Source organism: Capra hircus, chromosome 7, assembly GCF_001704415.2.
Source record: "Capra hircus breed San Clemente chromosome 7, ASM170441v1, whole genome shotgun sequence".
In the NCBI taxonomy this organism is placed as follows: domain Eukaryota; kingdom Metazoa; phylum Chordata; class Mammalia; order Artiodactyla; family Bovidae; genus Capra; species Capra hircus.
Window position 1 is genome coordinate 64756050 of NC_030814.1, and position 18290 is coordinate 64774339.

Genomic DNA, 18290 nt, shown 5'->3' on the forward strand with positions numbered 1-18290 from the left:
CCGGGCCCTCCACTCCTCACCAACACTCAGTGTTATAAAATGTGTCAGTCTTTTTTGTTCTGATGGGAGAAGGATGGTATCCTGTTGTAGTTGTTTCTTTTTTTATCTTCTTATATGTTTAAGAGCTGTTTTTTAAGTTTTTGTTGCTTCTTTGTCCTTTGCCTGTTTTTCCTTTGGGTTGTTAGCCTTCTTATAATGAGTTTATTGGAGCACTTTTTTTTTAATTTAAGAATTAAGGTTTTATTCTAATGAGAGTCCACCAAGATTTTAATCCAGGAAGTGACATGATTTAACTAACGTTGTTTAAAGATCTCTCTCTCTCTTTTTTTTTTTTTTTGGCCACATGGCATTCCAACCAGCGATGATCGAACCGGCACAGTGGAAGTGCAGAGTTTTAACCACTGGATCATCAGGGAAGTCCCTAGAGTGCTTCTTGAATTACAGGAGTGTGCCTGTGATTCAAATGGCAGCTTTTTAGAGAAAGAGCCTGTGGGTTCTTGGCCTCTCCCTGCCCCACGTCCCATGCTAATGGCCTAGGTTGGGCTCGTGGAGGAACTGGCTGGGGCTAGACTCTGGGTTGAAGCAGTCGCTCCAGGAAAGGAGGGGTGAACTCCCTGCCCTGCATTGCGGACAGTGAGGGCCCCTTCAGGACATGCCCCCTGTCAGCCTGGCTTCATCTAGGGCTGCTGTACGTGGCCACCAAGCTTGGCCCGCCCGACGCTAGAAGGCCTTGTTTATGTGGACTGTCGTGTGAATGGCGACCCCAGGAATTCTGAGACGTGGTGGCCCTATTGGTCCAAGTAGACCAGGGATGGGCGGCTAAACTGGTCTCTACTTTCTGGTTGTTGGGAAGGCCGTGTGACCTCCTAAGCACGCAGGCCTGGACAGGGCCAGTCTACAGGCAGCTGTGTGTAGACCTACATCCAGGTAGGGCAGGACAGCCATGTGCGGTGTCTGTTATCACAGGCTTGGCTTCCTACAGGGTCTATTAGCTCCCCAACATAGCAAGCTGCCCTGCAGGGGAGTGCCCAGGGTACCCTCCCCTTGAGGGAAGGCGCAGTCCTCCCTGGGCAGCAGGGAAGAGTGTCCTCATCCCTACTCCCCCCAGAACTCCGTGGGTACAGGCCTCTGCCCTGCAGATAGGCCTGTTTTCTCCTGTCCAGATCCAAGCTTTGAACTTGATTTAAGGAACCCTGATGGGAGATCTGGAATGCTCCCTGCTGTCTGCTCTGGGAGGTCTGAAGACACTTCTGTCTGGAAGATCTGGTTGGGCCTTGTGAAAAGACATCACCAGCACCCGGGCAATTATAGGGCTGTCGGGCTTGGGCTGAGGGGGGCTGCTCAGCTCTGCCTCAGTCTGATGTTCTGTGGCTGGACCTGTCTCCCTGTGAGGGCACTGGATGCACAAGCAGGTTACCATGGAAACACTCTGGGAGCACCACTCATATGGGAGCCCTGTGGCTGTGCTGGGGCCATACACACACGCATGTGTGTCAGTCTTGCCCAATGCACATCTTTGCTCAGTGCTGTTCAGTACCCCCATTACGTGACAATCCTATTTGATCGAAAGTAACAGGCAGTGATCTTGCCCACCCTTGGAAACAAATGGCGTCCTTTGGGGCATTTGGAGTGGGTTCCATTGACATCTAAATTTGCAGGACCACATCCAGCTCTATCAGGTGAGGAGCACCTGTGCTCTGATGACTCACATGCATTTGGGTTGCCAAAGGCCAGGGTAGATGCTGCTCCCAACTACAGCAGATCGCTGGCAGATTTACAAATCCATCAGTCACCTTTATTCCCTGGAAGGATGACTGAGCATTAGATTGAAAGAGACCTTTGCTGCAAGCGTCTTTGGCAAACCCTGGTCAAAACTTTTAGCCATCATCGGGAAACTCCAGCCCTTCTGCTGGTTCCTGAGAAGTTGTTGTTGTTCAGTCACCCAGTCGTGTCTGACTCTTTGCGGACCCCATGGACTGCAGCACATCAGGCCCCTCTGTCCCTCACCATCTCCCAGAGTTTGTCCAAGTTCATACTGATTGCATCAGTGATGCCATCCAGCCATCTCATCCTTTGGCGCCCTCTTCTCCTGCCCTTGATCTTTCCCAGCCTCAGGGTCTTTTCCAATGAGTTGTCTGTTCGCATCAGATGACCAAAATATTGGAGCTTCAGCTTCAGCATCAATCCTTCCAGTGAATATTCAGAGTTGATCTCCCTTCAGATTGACTGGTTTGATCTCCTTGCTTTCCAAGGGACTTTCAGGAGTCTTCTCCAGCACCAGAGTTCGAAGGCATCAATTCTTTTGCATTCTGCCTTCTTTACTGAGAAGTGCTAAGGGCCAAAAGCAAGAAAGACTTGGATGCGGATCTGTGGTAACCTATGCCCCAGAAGTGAATTTACTGAACTAGGCAGCAATACTGCAAGTACAGTATCTTTCTTCTGTCCTCGTGGGGGGCCAGTGGAGGTTGGTGGTGGGCATTGGCAGGAGTGGGAATGTCTAAAACCCAGAGAAACCTGTACATCTTCTAGATGAGGCAAGAGATTCAGAATGATGATTTAACAGTATGTGAGGGGCAGAGCCAGGACCCCAGCCTTGGCCTTCCACGCCTGGCCCCCATCCTGGAGCCCTCCCACACACAGCTCTCTCTCCAGAACAGAGAGCCAAGACAGTGACTCACAACCCACTTGGCAGTTTTGCTGATAAATTTTTTTGTTTTGAAGCGAGAGGTTCTGCCTCTATTAAAGTCTTTAGGAAATTATAGTGATCTTGACTTTTTCAGACATGTTTGAATTACTCACAGTCTGGAATTCCCAGGCAGAGGCTGAGACCCAGAGAGGCTGCACAGAAGTTGGGGGCTCAGGATCTGGGGTCGGATGGATCTGAATTCAAAACTGTACTCTGCCGCTTAGTAATTGTAAGCTAACCACTCGGAGCCTCAGTTTCCTCACCTGTTTTGGTAACGAACACTGTGATTTTGCTGGAGTTGCTGTGGGACTAAATGAGGTCATGAGCAGAGAAGGCGTGGCCCCTGGAGAAATGGGCAGTGGAGTCATTCCCTGTCTGAGCTGGAAGGCTGGGGTCTTGCTCAGCAAGCACAGAATAGGCCTGTGCTGAGTGGATCACGAGCAGGGCTGCCTCAATTCTAATGCAACTCCAACTGAACTGGGGCCCAAAGGACTTGCCCTCTCCGAGGCTGTTTCCCTGAAGGGAGAATGACTGCAGATCATGACAGCGCAGGTCTGTTGCAAGGACCTGCATATTCAGCGCTTAGAATTGCTGCCTGGCATACAGCTGGGGCTCATGGATGATCGCTTCATCACTGTCCCTGTTCTCGCTACCTGTGTTTCCGGCAGGGCAGCGACGGCTCATGCAGAGGTAGTGGGAGAGTTTCCATAGCTCTATTTCTGCCAAATATGGTGTGAATTAGAAGCTTCTCTTGTTAGGTTTGTGGCTAAGCCTTTGCCAATGCTGTTCCATTGCTAAGAAGTCCCTTACTTCTCCATCCCTGTCTCTCAGCATCCTTCCAAGGGCCTAGCCCACAAGGCTGGGGAAAGAATGGGAAGAACTTTCCTGATCTCGCCAGTCTGCAGCCTTCGCTGAAATTTCAACATATACTTAATGAGTGTCCAGCACCAAGCTGACACTAACTTCCCCATTCTTTTTCTCCAGTCCATTTCTGTACTTGAACTCTTAAATATTCCACCTTATCCTGTAGCATGATTTTTCTCTCTAGATTTTAGAAAGCAAAGGGCCTTATAAAACCAGCAGCCTCTAGGTCTTTTCTGACTTTTCTCCTTGCCCATAGACTCACCCAAGGAGCAGATGTGTCTGTCCCCTACCCCCAGCCAATGGCAGATGAATCTGAGCATGCTCAGTAGGATCGAGGGGGGTACCATCACCCAGCTGGGGATTCAAAGCCCTTGAGAGGTAGCCCCCAAGGAAAGACAAAGGCTTTAAACTGTTATTGTGTGTCTTCTCTCCGTGGGTTGCATGGAGATCAAAGTCTGAAGGAAGTAGAAGGTTGCTCTCTGACAAAAACACTGTATTTTTAGAAGCGCTTGGTGGTTTAGGATGTTTGCCCCAATGCTGCCTTTCAGTGGCAGGGGGTGGGGCTGGGGGTGGAGGCCGAGGGATGGGACCTCAGGCTAAGGGTTGGTGGGAGTGGGTTTCCTGGCAGCAGAGGGCCTGAGGGTGGAGGCTGAGGGGACACTCTATCATCACTTCTCTTTCCTGAAGAGCCCCCAGACCTGACACTAGGCAGGCAAGAGGGGTGCCTGTGAGGCCTCTGGCTCCATCTCCTTCCAAAGATGGGAGCACTAAAGCTGAGAAAAGGAGCAGAGAATTGGCTAATTTCCACCTCTCCACTCCCTCCACGCTTCCCTGTCTGGGGATTTGGGACTTGCATACATGAAACCGTTAAAGAACAATGCATGCATTCTGTAATCAGTGCTAATTGGTGTGGTTCAGAGGAGCAGGGAGGAATGGCAGGCATTTGGGGCAGGACATCAGTGGGCTGTTAAACCAACTGCTCACGAATAGCCCATGGAGAATTAGAATCACTCCCAGGGTCTGGAAAGGTAAAGGGGTCTGTTAGGATAACCCCACAGCCGTGGGCAAAAGTTAGGAGGTGGAAACTCACTGGGCCTGAACATGGGGAATGATGGGAGACACACGGTGGGGGCAGGGGCTTGACAAGACGGGAGGGGGCCTCTCTGTACTCCCATTGCTTGGAGCCTGCCTCACTAGGTTCTGTTGAGCCTCATTTTCAACGGTGACAGGGAGAGGTGAACTGGCTACTCCCCACACCCAGAGGGGAGCAGAGAGACTGTTGGGGGGCTGCCCAGCCCACCCCACCTCTCTCCAGGGCCCCTACCTTATAATCAGGGTGGCCCTTCCTTAATGTTTATGCCAACATCCCACACAGCCAGGCTGGGATGGTGAACTATAATTTATATCATTTTTCATATGGGTTATAGGCTCCAAAGGCTTAGACTCCTTCAAATGGGAACCACATTGAAGAAGGGGTAAGCCAATGTTAAGAAATCTGGTCCCAGGAAGCCACCTGCTTCTCATTTGGGATGTTCCTGGGTTTATTGTTTGTTTCCAAGGCCCAGCTGGATTGGAGAGACGGCAGGGCAGCCATGGATCACTGCCCTTGCCAGGCGTCCGTGCTGAGGCTGGGGTGAGCCTCCACTCTGAGTCCTCGGAGTCTCTGGCGTGCCCCCACGTGGAGCTCTGTGGGGGGAAGCTGTGCGGGAGCACGCTGTCTTTGTGCTCGCGTGTCCTCACAGAGCAAAGCCAGCTGGAGACAACCGAGTCTGGGCAAAGCCCCACGGCCTGTGGGAGGCCTGGCGCCCCAGGCTGGTTCGGGGGAGCAGGGTCTCTGGGCCTCCCCCAGCTGCTGCTTCTTGCAAACTGAGAGGAAGGGAGCTGGCTACAGTGAAGATGAATGAACCGGAGCTCCTCACGACGACATGGATGGATCTCAAGCACAAGGTGTCGAGTGAAAGAACACGAATGATGGGCTCCATTCATACACGGTCCCAAACCAGGTAAAACTACTCTGTGGTGCTGGAGATAAAACTAAAGTTGGAAGGGGTTATCCTGGAGGTTGGGCTAATGGTAGCCTTTAGTGAGGAGTTTGGTGGTTGGATGAGGCAAGGAGATTCCAGGCAGCGGTCCACGTTCTTGCTGGGTACAGGAGTATTCTCTCCAATCATTCATTAAGCTGTACAGGATTATGTTTTATGAACTTTCTGAATAGGCTATTTTTCACAATAAAAAAGATGGGGACTTCCCTGGTAGTCCAGTGGCTAAGACTCTGTGCTCCCAATGCAGGGGGCCCGAGTTTGATCCCTGGTCAGGGAATTAGATCCCACATGCCACAACCAAGACCTGTCTGACTCTGTGCGACCCCATAGATGGCAGCCCACCAGGCTCCCCCGTCCCTGGGATTCTCCAGGCAAGAGCACTAGAGTGGGCTGCCAGTTCCTTCTCCAGTGCGTGGAAGTGAAAAGTGAAAGTGAAGTCTCTCAGTCGTGTCCGACTCTTAGTGACCCCATGGACTGCAGCCCACCAGGCTCCTCCATCCACGGGATTTTCCAGGCAACAGTACTGGAGTGGGGTGCCATTGCCTTCTCCAACCAAGACCCAGTGCAGTCAAATAAATAAATTTTTAAAAAGCCTAAGAGGGAATTCCCTGGCAGTCTACCCACAGAGTGAGTAAAACTCTGTGATTCCACTGCAGGGGCATGGGTTCAATCCCCAGTCGGGGAACTGAGATCCTATGTGCTGTGTGGTGCTGCCAAACGAAAAACAAAACCACTAACAAAACCAGGATGTCTGACGACTGAACGCAGCCCTCACTGCCCTCTGCTCTCCATCTCACTTTGTCCTCAGGGCCCTGAAACACCTCTCCCTCTTCTCTCCCCACCTAGTCCCCACCGCGTGAGTGAGCGGTCAGCCCTTCCCACTTGTCCCACCATAGCCTGGCTCAGGCCCAGGCCTTCCCTCATGCTGACGGCATCACAGGTGAGGGGGGAGTTCCTGGTTCCCAGAGGGCTCTGAAGCCCAGTCCTGGGCCCCTGATGGACAGGCACAGCTTTCCTGGCTCTGAGTGTTCCTACCTGGTCCCTCACCAGGTTAAGGGGCACCAGAGCTGCCTGGACTTCCTGCCTCAGTTCTTGAGTGGATGGGTCAGAGGACTTCTGAGGATGGCCTTCGGATGACCTCTGATAGCAGTTCTGCCCTGGCAACTTCAGTTTTCTCTGAGGGATGCCTTGGGGGGACCCTGGGTTCACTGTGAACCAAGGGCAATCTTTAGAACATGCATCATTTTTGAAGAAAAAAAAATCTCTGATCTTCAAAGTTCTGTTTGCTCTTTTAAAGGGAGGTATAGGAGAAAATGAAAAGTGTGGGGTTGGGGTTCCTGGGTGAGAGAGGCAGGCTCTGGGGACTGACTTCCTCCACACTTGTAATTTCTGGGAGCAGATGAGTCTCCCCCCAGTGCACCCAGGCTTGTGAGGGGGGTAGGGGGCTCTTCCGCAGACCTTTCAGGTGAGAAAACTTTCCATTGTTGCCTTATCTCGCGGCAATCCTTGCCTCGCTGCAACCACAGGTGCGCGCAGATCTGAGGCCCTGATCTGTTCCACTCGCTTTGTGCCAAGCAGAGCTGGGGACGCGAACCCCGGCATGAAACGGCGCCCACAACCGCAAGGCCCGGTGTGCGCCCTCTGAAACTGTAGGTAAAGACAATTACCGGCAATTTCCACAGCACGAATTGTTTTCTGTTCAAAGGCCATGAAGGCATTCTCAGCAGCAGGCCCAAAATATAGTATTCCCACCGCATGCCGCCCTCATAATGTGCGATAAAAGCTGTGGTCGCTTTGTCCCGGCTCTTCCTTTTAACAGTCACCCCTTCAAGTCTGATGTTGAAACTGCTTTTTTCTCAGTGTGTACTTTGATGGCCCAGATAACGCTCCATGATAAGGAACTGCCTTCAAAACCACTCACTGTACCTCGTGCTCACCAGTAGGATGCGCGTCACAAGAGAAAATCAGGCGCCCGAACTTATGAGAAGTGGGATAGGAATGTGCTGAGTCTGTGAAATTCTCTTCTCTGCTGCCTGTACTGAAGATTTTGCAAAGAGAAAAAGAAGCAGGCACCAATCGGAAGAGGAGAAAATGCTGGACCACATCCTAGAAAGAGATGGTTCTCCTTGGCAACAGTTGCCAAGACTGTGCACCCAGGTCCATCAGTTTTCTTTAAAGGAAAAGACTCCATGAGGCTGATGTTAATCGGCCTGAAGAGCTTGGGAATTTGGAGGTCTCCTGGGGGAGTCTTGAGGTTCTAGTCTCATCAGGCACTGCATCTCCCATGGTTGAGTGTAAGCTCTTTTATTTGCTCATCAGTATTTGCAATCTAGTAGCTCAGATGAGAAAGAATCTGCCTGCAGTGCAAGAGACCTGGGTTCAAACCCTGGGTTGGGAAGATCCCCTGGAGAAGGGAATGGCAACCCACTCCAGTATTCATGCCTAGAGAATTCCATGGGGCTGCAAAGAATCAGACATGACTGAGCAACTAACACTTTCAACACTTTCACTGAGGGTTGCACTGGAGGGTTCCACTCCACACTGGAGTCATTACCTCAAAATCGGAATAGACCCTTGTGTTGTGTAAAGAACGGTTGTTGTGTTTTTTTTTTTTTTTTAAATATTGGTTTATTTGGCAGCACTGGGTCTTTGTTGTGGCATATGGGATCTTTAGTTGTGGCATGTGGAATCTAGTTCCCTGACCAGTGATCGAACACAGGCCCCTGCATTGGGAGTGTAGATTTTCAGCCACTGGATCACCAGGGAAAGTCACAATGCTTGGTTTTTCCAAAGAATGTTTCATGTCCATTATTTCATCTCCCAACCCATGGAGAAGACTGACATCGATATGGTGGCCAGCACAAGCCCCAGGTAAGGTAAGAGTGACTACAGTGACAAGGTCAAGAGGGGCTTCTCAGTGGAGGTCTCATAATCATGTTCGCATTTTCAAAGGTTTCTAAGCTTTGGGCTAAAATCAGTGGCTGCCCAAGTCTCTTGGGAGAGACCATCTTGACTTCATTTCTGGCTCTTGACTTCATTTTTCACTTTGCCTTGTTCCCAGGAACCCCAGAGATCCCCAGCATGCGAAGCAGAGGGATTAGAAATGGCTTAGATCACACAAACTGAGGCTTGGTGAGTTACTTTACGTCTCTGGGCCTCCGTTGCTTCATCGGGAAAATACAAGTGTCATGGTGAAAGCGCTTCAGGGTCCTTAGTAGGCATGACAGTCTGTGATTTTGTGATTCTATGAATTACCCTGAATTTGCATAAACATAACATCTTATAGGTTTCGAAGCACTTTCACATACCTTTTAGCAGTTCATTTGATCTCGGCCACAGCTCTGTGGGGTAGGTAGGCAGGCAGGCGTGCCATATTTTCACAACCCCATTTGAGAGATGGAGAAATCGAGGTGCGGAAAGGTTAAGTGGCTAGCTGTAGGTACTCTGGCAAGCTGGTGCTGGCCAGGACCTGAGCAGACATGTGGAGATTTCTGTAAGGTCTCATGGGCAGCTCCTTCAGTCAGGGATCCCTACTGTGATATCCTGGAGGGATGAAGAAGTGCCAGAGCTTCAAGGTCTGGCTCAGAGTGCCTGGCCCTCTGGGCTTCCTTATCATGTACAGCTCCAGTGGCTAGATCAGACAAACTGAGACCCACACAGAACAGCTGGCAACATTTTAGGAGATGCTCTGGGAACCAGCTATGAAGGCCTTTCCAGGGCCGAGGCAGGGGAATCACCACTCTGGCAGATTCTGCCCACCACAGCCCCTTTCCTATGTGCCTTGGATCACACAGGTTTCCCCCACTGGCATCACCTCATTCCTCCTGCAAGTCAAATCCTTAGCTATCCTCAAAGTCCAGACCAAAAAGCCCTCCTTTGAGCCAAGTGCTCTGCATACACTTTCTTATTTAATCCTTTGTTTCTCATCTATAAAATGGGAATAGAAATACCCACAACCAACATCATTTATCCCCCAGTTTGCACATGGGGAAACTGGGGCTCAGAGGGTCAAGCCGCATGCCTGAGGTCACCCAGCTGAAAGGGGCTGGAGCCTGTATTTGAACCTTACGATGTAAAATGCTCACGGTTGTAGGCGTCATGCAGCACTGACTTCTTTATGCCTTTCCCAAAGCACCGGGGGACCACCCCCCTGTCTTCTGAGCATTCCATCCTCACTGTATGTTCCATGGATCTCACTTGTCTCCTCCTCTGGGCTCTGAGCCTTGCAGGTCAGAAGTTGTATCCTTTTTTTCAGCACCATCTGCTCCACACACCTGCCGGGCACATAGTTGGCCTTGGGAAGCCCTTGCTAGCTGAAGGCTCAGAGTGAAGGCCCCTGGTGTGTGGAGGGGGCCTGTCAGCCTGGAGGCTGCCTTTCTGTCCACCTGGTCCCACAGGGCCAGGCTACTGATGCCCCAGCGCTCTGACCTAGCACTTACGGGATGGCATTGCAGTAGGGTAGCCCAGTGTGTGTTTTTCACATTGCCCACAAACTTGCTCCTGATATTTTTTAACTATATAGAATAATGTGCTATTTAAAAGACAGGGTCAAGGTTGGACACTCTGTCCCCTAGCCACTGTGTGACTTGGGGCAAATGACTTCATATATTTTGTGAATCTGATTACATCTGTCATAAGGTGCACACTGTTTTATGTCCCAACAAGAAAGGAAAAAAAAAAACCCCTCCCTGCCAGTTAAGCTATGTTAAGCCATCAACTTTAAGATATATCTCAATTTCAGAGATATTAAGACTTGTCTAGACACTTCACACACAAAAATTCAAATGGCCGATAAGCATGTGAAAAGATGTTCAACATTGTTAGTTGTCAGGGAAGTACAACTTAAAACCACAGTGAGATACCACTACCATATCCATCAAAATGGTTTTTAAAAAATCCCAAACTGACTATACTGGGTGTTGGCAAGAAAATGAAACAACTGTATTGCTTCTGGGGACTGTAAAACCACTTTGGGTAATAGCTGGACGGTTTCTTGAAAAGCTAAACATATACCTATTATATAATCCAAACCATCTACTTCTCGATATTTACCCAGAGAAATGAGAGCATATGCATACAATGACTTTTCCATGGATGTTTATAACAAACCTATTTTGCAATAGCTCCAAACTGGAAGCATCCCAAATATCTACCAGAAAGTGACTGGATCAACAAATTGTGGTACGTCCATTCAATGGACTGCTGCTGCTGCTGCTGCTAAGTCACTTCAGTCGTGTCCGACTCTGTGCGACCCCATAGATAGCAGCCCACCAGGCTCCTCCGTCCCTGGGATTCTCCAGGCAAGAACACTGGAGTGGGTTGCCATGTCCTTCTCCAACGCATGAAAGTGAAAAGTGAAAGTGTAGTCGCTTAGTTGTGTCCGACCCTCAGTGACCCCATGGACTGCAGCCTTTCCGGCTCCTCCATCCACAGGATTTTCCAGGCAAGAGTACTGGAGTGGGGTGCCATTGCCTTCTCCACAATGAACTAGTACTCAGCAATTAAAAGTAGTTAACTATTGCCATCTGTAACAACATGGATAAATCCCACAATAATTATGCTGAATGAGGAAATCCTTATAAAAGAAAACATATTGTATGTTTTTACTTCTATAAAACTCTAGAAAATGTAAAGGAATCTATATTAACAGCGACTATGTCCGCAGGTGCCTAGGGCTGGGGTGGAAGGAGGGAGGAATGGATTACAAAGAGGTATGAGGAACCTTTGGGGGGTGATGAGAATACTTGTTAAGCTGATTGTGTGGGTATAAACAGGTCAGAACTAGTTCATCGTACACTTTATTTTTATGACTATTGATTCATTTTTGGCCGTGCTGGGTCTTCACTGCTATGTGGGCTTTCCTCTAGCTGCAGTGAGCAGGGGCTACTCTCTGGTCAAGGTGTGAGGCCTTCTCACTGCAGTGGCTTCTCTTGTGGAGCACAGGCTTTAGGGCACTCAGGCTTCAGTAGTTGCGGACCCTGGGATCTAGAGCACAGGCTCAGCAGTTGTGATGCCCAGGCTTAGTTGCTCCTTGGCATGTGGGTCTTCTCGCATCAGGGATCGAACCTGTGTCTCCTGCGTTCACAAGCGGAGGCTTTACCACTGAGCCAGGGAAGCCCCATTGTATGCTTTAAACGTGTACACTTTATACCTCAATACAGCTGAACACTGTGTGCATTTAGGAAAGCATGCTTTCCATGTCTGTGACCCAGGAAGATTGTTATGAGGCTTCAGTGAGATAAGACATTAGCCCAGCATCTGGGGCTTTACCTCTGCAGGTGTCTTGCAGTTTTTATTTCTCCATGAGGCCCCGTTAGCGACAGAGGCCTGGGGCTGGGACAGGCTGAGGACCCTGCCCAAGGTCTGATGGGGAGTTGGTACAGTGCAGGCCAGCATTCCCGGTCAGAATGTGTCCCCGGCCTCATGTGTCATGCACTGGTCCAACCTCAAGCAGAGAAAAAGGAAACAGTCCCGGTCTCCAAGGGCCTGAGAACGGTCTGGCTGGTGGCAGCCAGGGCCACTGGTGACTGTGACTTGAGAAGCCCTCAGCGTCTGATGCTGGGTCCTTCTCGAGGGTGACTGACCGCACCGAGCAGAGTGGATGTTGCCCACCCTGCCGCCTACCCCTGTCAACGCAGTGGTCCTTCTATGCAGCCTGCCCAGGGCGGGCCCCAGGTCCCCTGCCAGCGAGTGATTCAAAGCCACTCTTCACAGAAAGTGTGAGAAGCCCCCACCGCAGGCCGCCTTCGCCTTCGGGGCAGGCCAAGATTCGACATTACTCACAGCTTCCAGTACCTGCCCAAGTTCAAACAGGAAGCCTGGTTTTTCCTCTCGTGTCAACAACAGCCTTTCTTTCTCTCTTCTATTCTGGCCTCGGCTGTCTTGTGGAGAGGGTTTCTTGGGGGTGAAGGTCTGAGGCAGCAGTGGGCCCCACCAGCAGATGCCTCAGCCAGTACCTCCTTACCTGGGAAGGCCTGGAAGAGGGTTTTGTGCCAGTAAGCTGTGAAAATGACGCAGCTCATCTACCGCTTTGCAAACCCAGGGAGCACCTGGCCAGGCACACAGTAAGCCTTCCATTTATTTTGGTTCAACTGATCTAGATTGAAATGTAGTACCCTGTGTCACCAAACAAATGCAGTTCCTCCAAGGTTTCCGGCTTAACAAATAGCCTCCACCTGCTCCCTTGGCCTAGACATGCTGGAGACCGCGCTCTGGCTTCTCTATTCCCTCATTCCTCGCCCCGAGTGGACACCGAGGGCACGGGTCCTTCTTCCTCAGTGTTCCCCAATCCACACCTCCACCAACCCTGTCTGAGGTGGCCCCTTTCCGGCCCCTGTCTTGTGATGCGATCACTCTCTCCTCCATCTCCTCTGGCCCCATTCCACCCACATCCACACGGTGCCCAAAGCCATCCTTTCCAGATACTTGAGGGACCACACCACAAGTGGACCCTCTCTGCTCACTGTCCTTGCACACCCTGTGTGGCACACCTAGAGCCCCTCCCGTGGTCTGCAAGGCCCATCTCTCAGAAAGCATCCTGCTCCCAGAACGTTCTCTATGCTGAGAATACTCGGCCACTTGGGCTTCCCTAAGCAAGCCTTAGTCCTCCTGGCCTCCTGAGATTTGCACAATGTTCTGAGCAGGCCCCTGCCTGCCCCTGCTCTCTCCCTTCCAGTGCAACTGCTCCCACCCTCTAGCCAAATTTCCATCCACCTCCCCACGGCCCATTGCCCTTCGCCTTTCCTGTGCAGCAGCGAGTTGATTTCCCTCCTGTGCACATATGTGTGTGCAGCTCACTTTTGTATGCATCACCCATGTGTATTTCCAGCCTCTGAGGGCAGGGGTCTCATTTGGCTCTGTGTGTGCAAGCCAACCCAGCCTTGTTGGGTCAAGGCAAGTCCAGCGTGGAGCAGGCAGGTATGTGCTGGATAGCCATTCCTCTGTGCACTTCACAATCTCAGGAGAACTGATTCTAGAAACAGCTGGCACTTCTCCCTTGCCCGCTGCCCCAGGCTCCCTGATACAGCTTGCTTTATAAGGAACACATCCCATGGCACTGATAATTAGGGCCAGGGCCAAGGGGAAAGGGTCTCTCTCTGGAGGGAATTTCTATGGACATTGAATACCTTTTGTGTCCTTCTCTGGCTTTAGCTGGAGATCTGACCTGTGGCCAAGGCTGGAACACTCAGATGACTATATTGTGTTTTTTGCCAAGTTCTGAAGACAATATTCCTGGATTGCCAGAGAAAAGGGCCTTCCTGGGTTGGATGCGTGCTAGGAAGACAAAAGGGAGGCCTAGCTCTTCTCTGTGGTTATTGTGGAAATCAAATGGGTAAATATCCATGAACAGACATGGACACATGGTTAGTGCCATATGTCTTGATGGTGGTGGTGGTGATGATGATGGAGGTCTGTGGGCATCCCACTGTGGTGGGAAGTGGACTGATCCAAGTATGGGGAGGACAGGCCCCAAGCACATGGGGCTGGGCCACACGCCTCTCTCTCATGAGGGCTAAGTTCCGTGAGGGTTGAGGCTGCGTCTGACACATGCTAGATGCTCAGTTTTTTGAGAGGAGTTACAGGTTTTGTGTGTGTGTGTTTTTTAGACCAGGTGGTGGTAAAGTGTTTTCCTCCTGTGTCAGGGAAGGAAGACTTTGTGGGACAATTGGGAATAAGGAGGTTTAAGGATGAATGTTTAATCTCTTAAAAGGAAAAACACTTTATGTGTTTATTCATGAGGGTAGTGCTAATTAGTAATAATTCTTATCTGGTCATTAAGTCAAACCTCCCCCTAGAATTGTTAGGTACCCACACAGACCCAAATTGGGCTAAGAGCAAGGAAACTGCATTTAAAAAAAAAACAAAAACAAACCTGATTCAGCTCCCAGAGCATCAGGTATTTGTCTCTCTTGCCCTTTCAGCCTCCTGCACCTAATGGCCTGGGGCTTTGGATGGTACCCTGTAGAGGCCATCTGGTCCAGCCCTCTGCCTCAGGAATGAACGTACATGGCCACCGTGGAGGAAAGACCATGTCTTGAACACTTTGAAGACTGTCATGCTGCAAGAACTCTCAGCCTGGGTCTGGAATCCCTCCCCCACAACACAGCTCCTCCGTGGACCTGAATCCCACTGGGTACCAGGTTGTGCTGGGTGCTGGGGAGAGAGCGGCGAGCCAAACCAACTCTACCCTGCTCACACGGGGCTCAGGGGCCAGGAGGGGAGGTGGGGAGACAGACATTGCACAAGCATGAGGCGTGTATATACATCATGATAACGTGTGCTGCATACAAAGGAAATGTCCGAGATGAAAACGGGGCTGACCTCAGCAGGAAGTGACCTGGTCTGAGGGACTCAGGAAGGCCTCCCTGAGAAGCTGGTGTTCAGCAGAGATCTGAAGCGCATGTTGGAGTTATCTGGGTGAGTGGGGGTTTGGGGAGAGAGCGCAGTAGGCCTAGCAGTGTGTGAGAAGGTCCTGGGGCCTATTGAAAGACGGAGGGAGGAGGGGCTGCTTGATTGAGCAAGGTTACAGGGGATCTAGAGGAGAGGCAGGGACCCGCCCATGAGGGCGCCCTTAGCTCTGTCTAGATTTCCATGGGAAATGAGCCTTGGGCGTTGGACAGCATGTGCGAAGACTATCTCATACCAAATCTTCGTTCATGCTTGGCATTCCCTCCATGGCCCACGATTCTTTGCAGGGTGGGGAAAGCATTGTTCTTCTCCAGGTTTCTTGAGAAAGAGGAGCCAATAGTTCTCCCACTGCTAAGTGGTTGGGGTTAAGGTTGCTACAGATACCTTACAGGTTAGGTTGACCAGGCCTAACCAGCAAACCTAGTGCCTTCCCCTTGCCTGATCCAGCACTTCCTTCTCCTCCAGGTGCCCTGGTGACTATGAGCCAGGGTGGGACCTCTGGCATCCGATGTCCACCCAGGCTCTGTGCTGACACCAGCTTACAGTACACCCCCACCTCAGTATGCTTGCCTCTGGAGTTAATTTTCTTTCTCAAATCAGATTAACTTCAAAGTTTTTATTCATTCTTTTAAATTGACTTAATGATTAATTCTTCCTAATTAAGAAATATTGGAAAAGAAAAGAAATAGTATGGTTAGAACTAGAGTTCTCCCATTCCACGCCCCTCCCTAGAGGGTATCAGTCTTTTTCAATGCATTTTCATTTATATGTATATAAATACATAGACAGATAATTTTGTTTGGTGTATGTTGGATTTTTTTTTTTTTAATTGAAGTATAGTTGATTCACAATGTTGTGTCAGTTTTTGGTGTATAGCAAGTGATTTAGTTATATATTATTTTTCATATTCTTTTCTGTTATGGCTTATTACAGGATATTGCATATAGTTCCCTGTGCTTTACAGTAGGTCTTTATTGTTTATTTTCTGTATAGTAATGTGTATCTGTTAATCCCAAACTTCTAATTTATCCTTCCCGTATCCTCTTTCCCTTTGATAACCATAAGTTTATTGTCTACATCTGTGAGTCTATTTCTGTTTTGTAAATAAGCTGATTTGCATCCTATTTTAGATGCCACGTATCAGTGCTATCATACTTATGTCTTTGTCTTTCTCTGTCTGACTTAACTAGTGAGGTAATCTCTGTGTCCATCCATGGTGAACGCATGGCACCCTTTCACTCTTCTCTGTCTGAGCGATATTCTGCTCCATGTGTGCCTCCCCTCCCTTGCCCACCCCTCCCTTGTCCTAGCTTCTATGGATCTGCCTAGGAGCAACACGCTGCCTCATACAGCAAGTCCATTGTTAGTTTCTGAGGAACCTCTACACTGTTTTCTCTAGTGACTGCATGTCCTTTTTTAAAAAACATAAGTCTGAGTCCTTTGTTTTATTTACTAACTTTCTTTTTCACCTAATGGTACATCTTGGAAATCTTTGCATATCAATATATGCAGTCTTACAATGTTCCTTTTTAATGACTGCATAGTATTCCAAAGTATATATTCCTATGGGTTATTTACTCATTCTTTCACTGATGAACATTCATTTACATTGTTTACAGATTTCACTGTCACAAGCAAATCCTGGTAGGGGACTCTCAGTCTAGCTCAAAGCAAGACTATCTGTCTTAATTGGTGGTGAGGTCTCCATCAGAGGAGGTATTCAAGTAAAAGGTGAAATAGTGTCTTCTTTAGCCCAGAACAGTGATGCTTAAACTTTCCTGTGCATGAGAATCACCAGAAGAGCTTTTAAAGATACAGATTTCTGGGATTGCTGGGCCAGACCCCCAGAGTTTCTGATTCAGGCGGTCTTGGATGGACCTGAGAATCTGCATTTCTAACAAGTTCCCGGGTTAGGCTGCTGGTTTAGGAACCCTAATTTGAGAATCATTGCCTCAGGATGGTTGGCTTCTCAGCCTCTACTCACTTACTTGAAGAGTCATCTCCCCCTTGGAAACAATGTTCAGGAAGAATTCACTCTGGGCCCCTCCCTCTGCTAGGAAGCAGGTTTTCTACCCAGCATCCCTCTGGGAGGCAGGGCCCTTCAGGGCTCTGGTAATGGGTCCAGAGGTCTGGCAAGCAAGGCTGTTGGGCAGATGCTCCAGCTGGGGCTGTGAGCTCCAGGGCCTCTTGACTAGACACAGCCTGCAGCACCAGACTTTTCTGGGTACCACCCCCCTACACACACACTCTTGACCTCACCCCATTCTTCCCTGCAGAGTCTAATGAAGAGCTGAGACTGAGTGAGCTGTTTACACAGCCTGATTGGGAAGTGCTCTGGGGTTTTCATAAAAGAAACAACTGGAGACCACATCCCCAGAGAGGGTCTTCTAAAGGTCTTGAGGTTTCAGGACCCCAAGGCACTCTTTGTTCCCAGCTGGACTGCAAGGGGTCACACTGCGGTTGGGGGAGAGCCTCTCTGGGGTGGGAGTGGGGAGACTAGGCACCTGGACCTTAGGAACTGAAAAGCATCATCCTTCTCCGACCTTCCCGGTAACTGTTTGAAGAGGATACTTCTGTGCTTAAGGGTGGTCAAGCTGCAAGTTGACAGTCAGACCCCCATGGGCATTTGGCCCATACCACCTCCCAGAGCAAGATTCTGATACCCTGCAGCTCACCAGGTTCCTTTCTCTTTGACCCCAATTGTGTTGTTCGTGAGCATCAGCAGTCTGGCTCATCAGAAGGAAGCTTCCTCTGAGTTCAGTGTTTAAAGGTAACAGAAGGGAGAAGGGGAAGATGCCTCATCCACTATGCCCCAAATCCACTGGGAGGAAGAGGAGAGCTGTTCCAGGCCCCTGTTATTCATGGGGGCAAAGTTTAGACCCAGTTCTCATCCCATGCAGGAATGTCAGTTGAGCCTGTGTGCCGCACTCTCTTGGGTTATGTTTAAGGTTTTGAATATTCTATCTGATTTGTAACCCTGGCATCTAGCATATGGTAAGAGTCTAACAGATCCTTGTTGGATAAATGAACAAATATCTTAGACGGTATTTGCAGGATGGGCTCAGGCTTCACATCCCTGGGATGTGAGGTTAGATCCTAAGGGCAGCTATTCAGCTATTCAGCGCAGCAGCTGTGAGGAGCCGGGTCCCATCACAGAAACTACCTCTACACAATCTCAGATATGAAAGGGGCCCTGGGGCAGCTCTGCCTCCTAAGCGGGACGTACTCTGGAAGGGGCTGACAGCACAGAAGAGTGTGGAGAGGCGGACTGGCTTCCGGCTTCCCGGGAT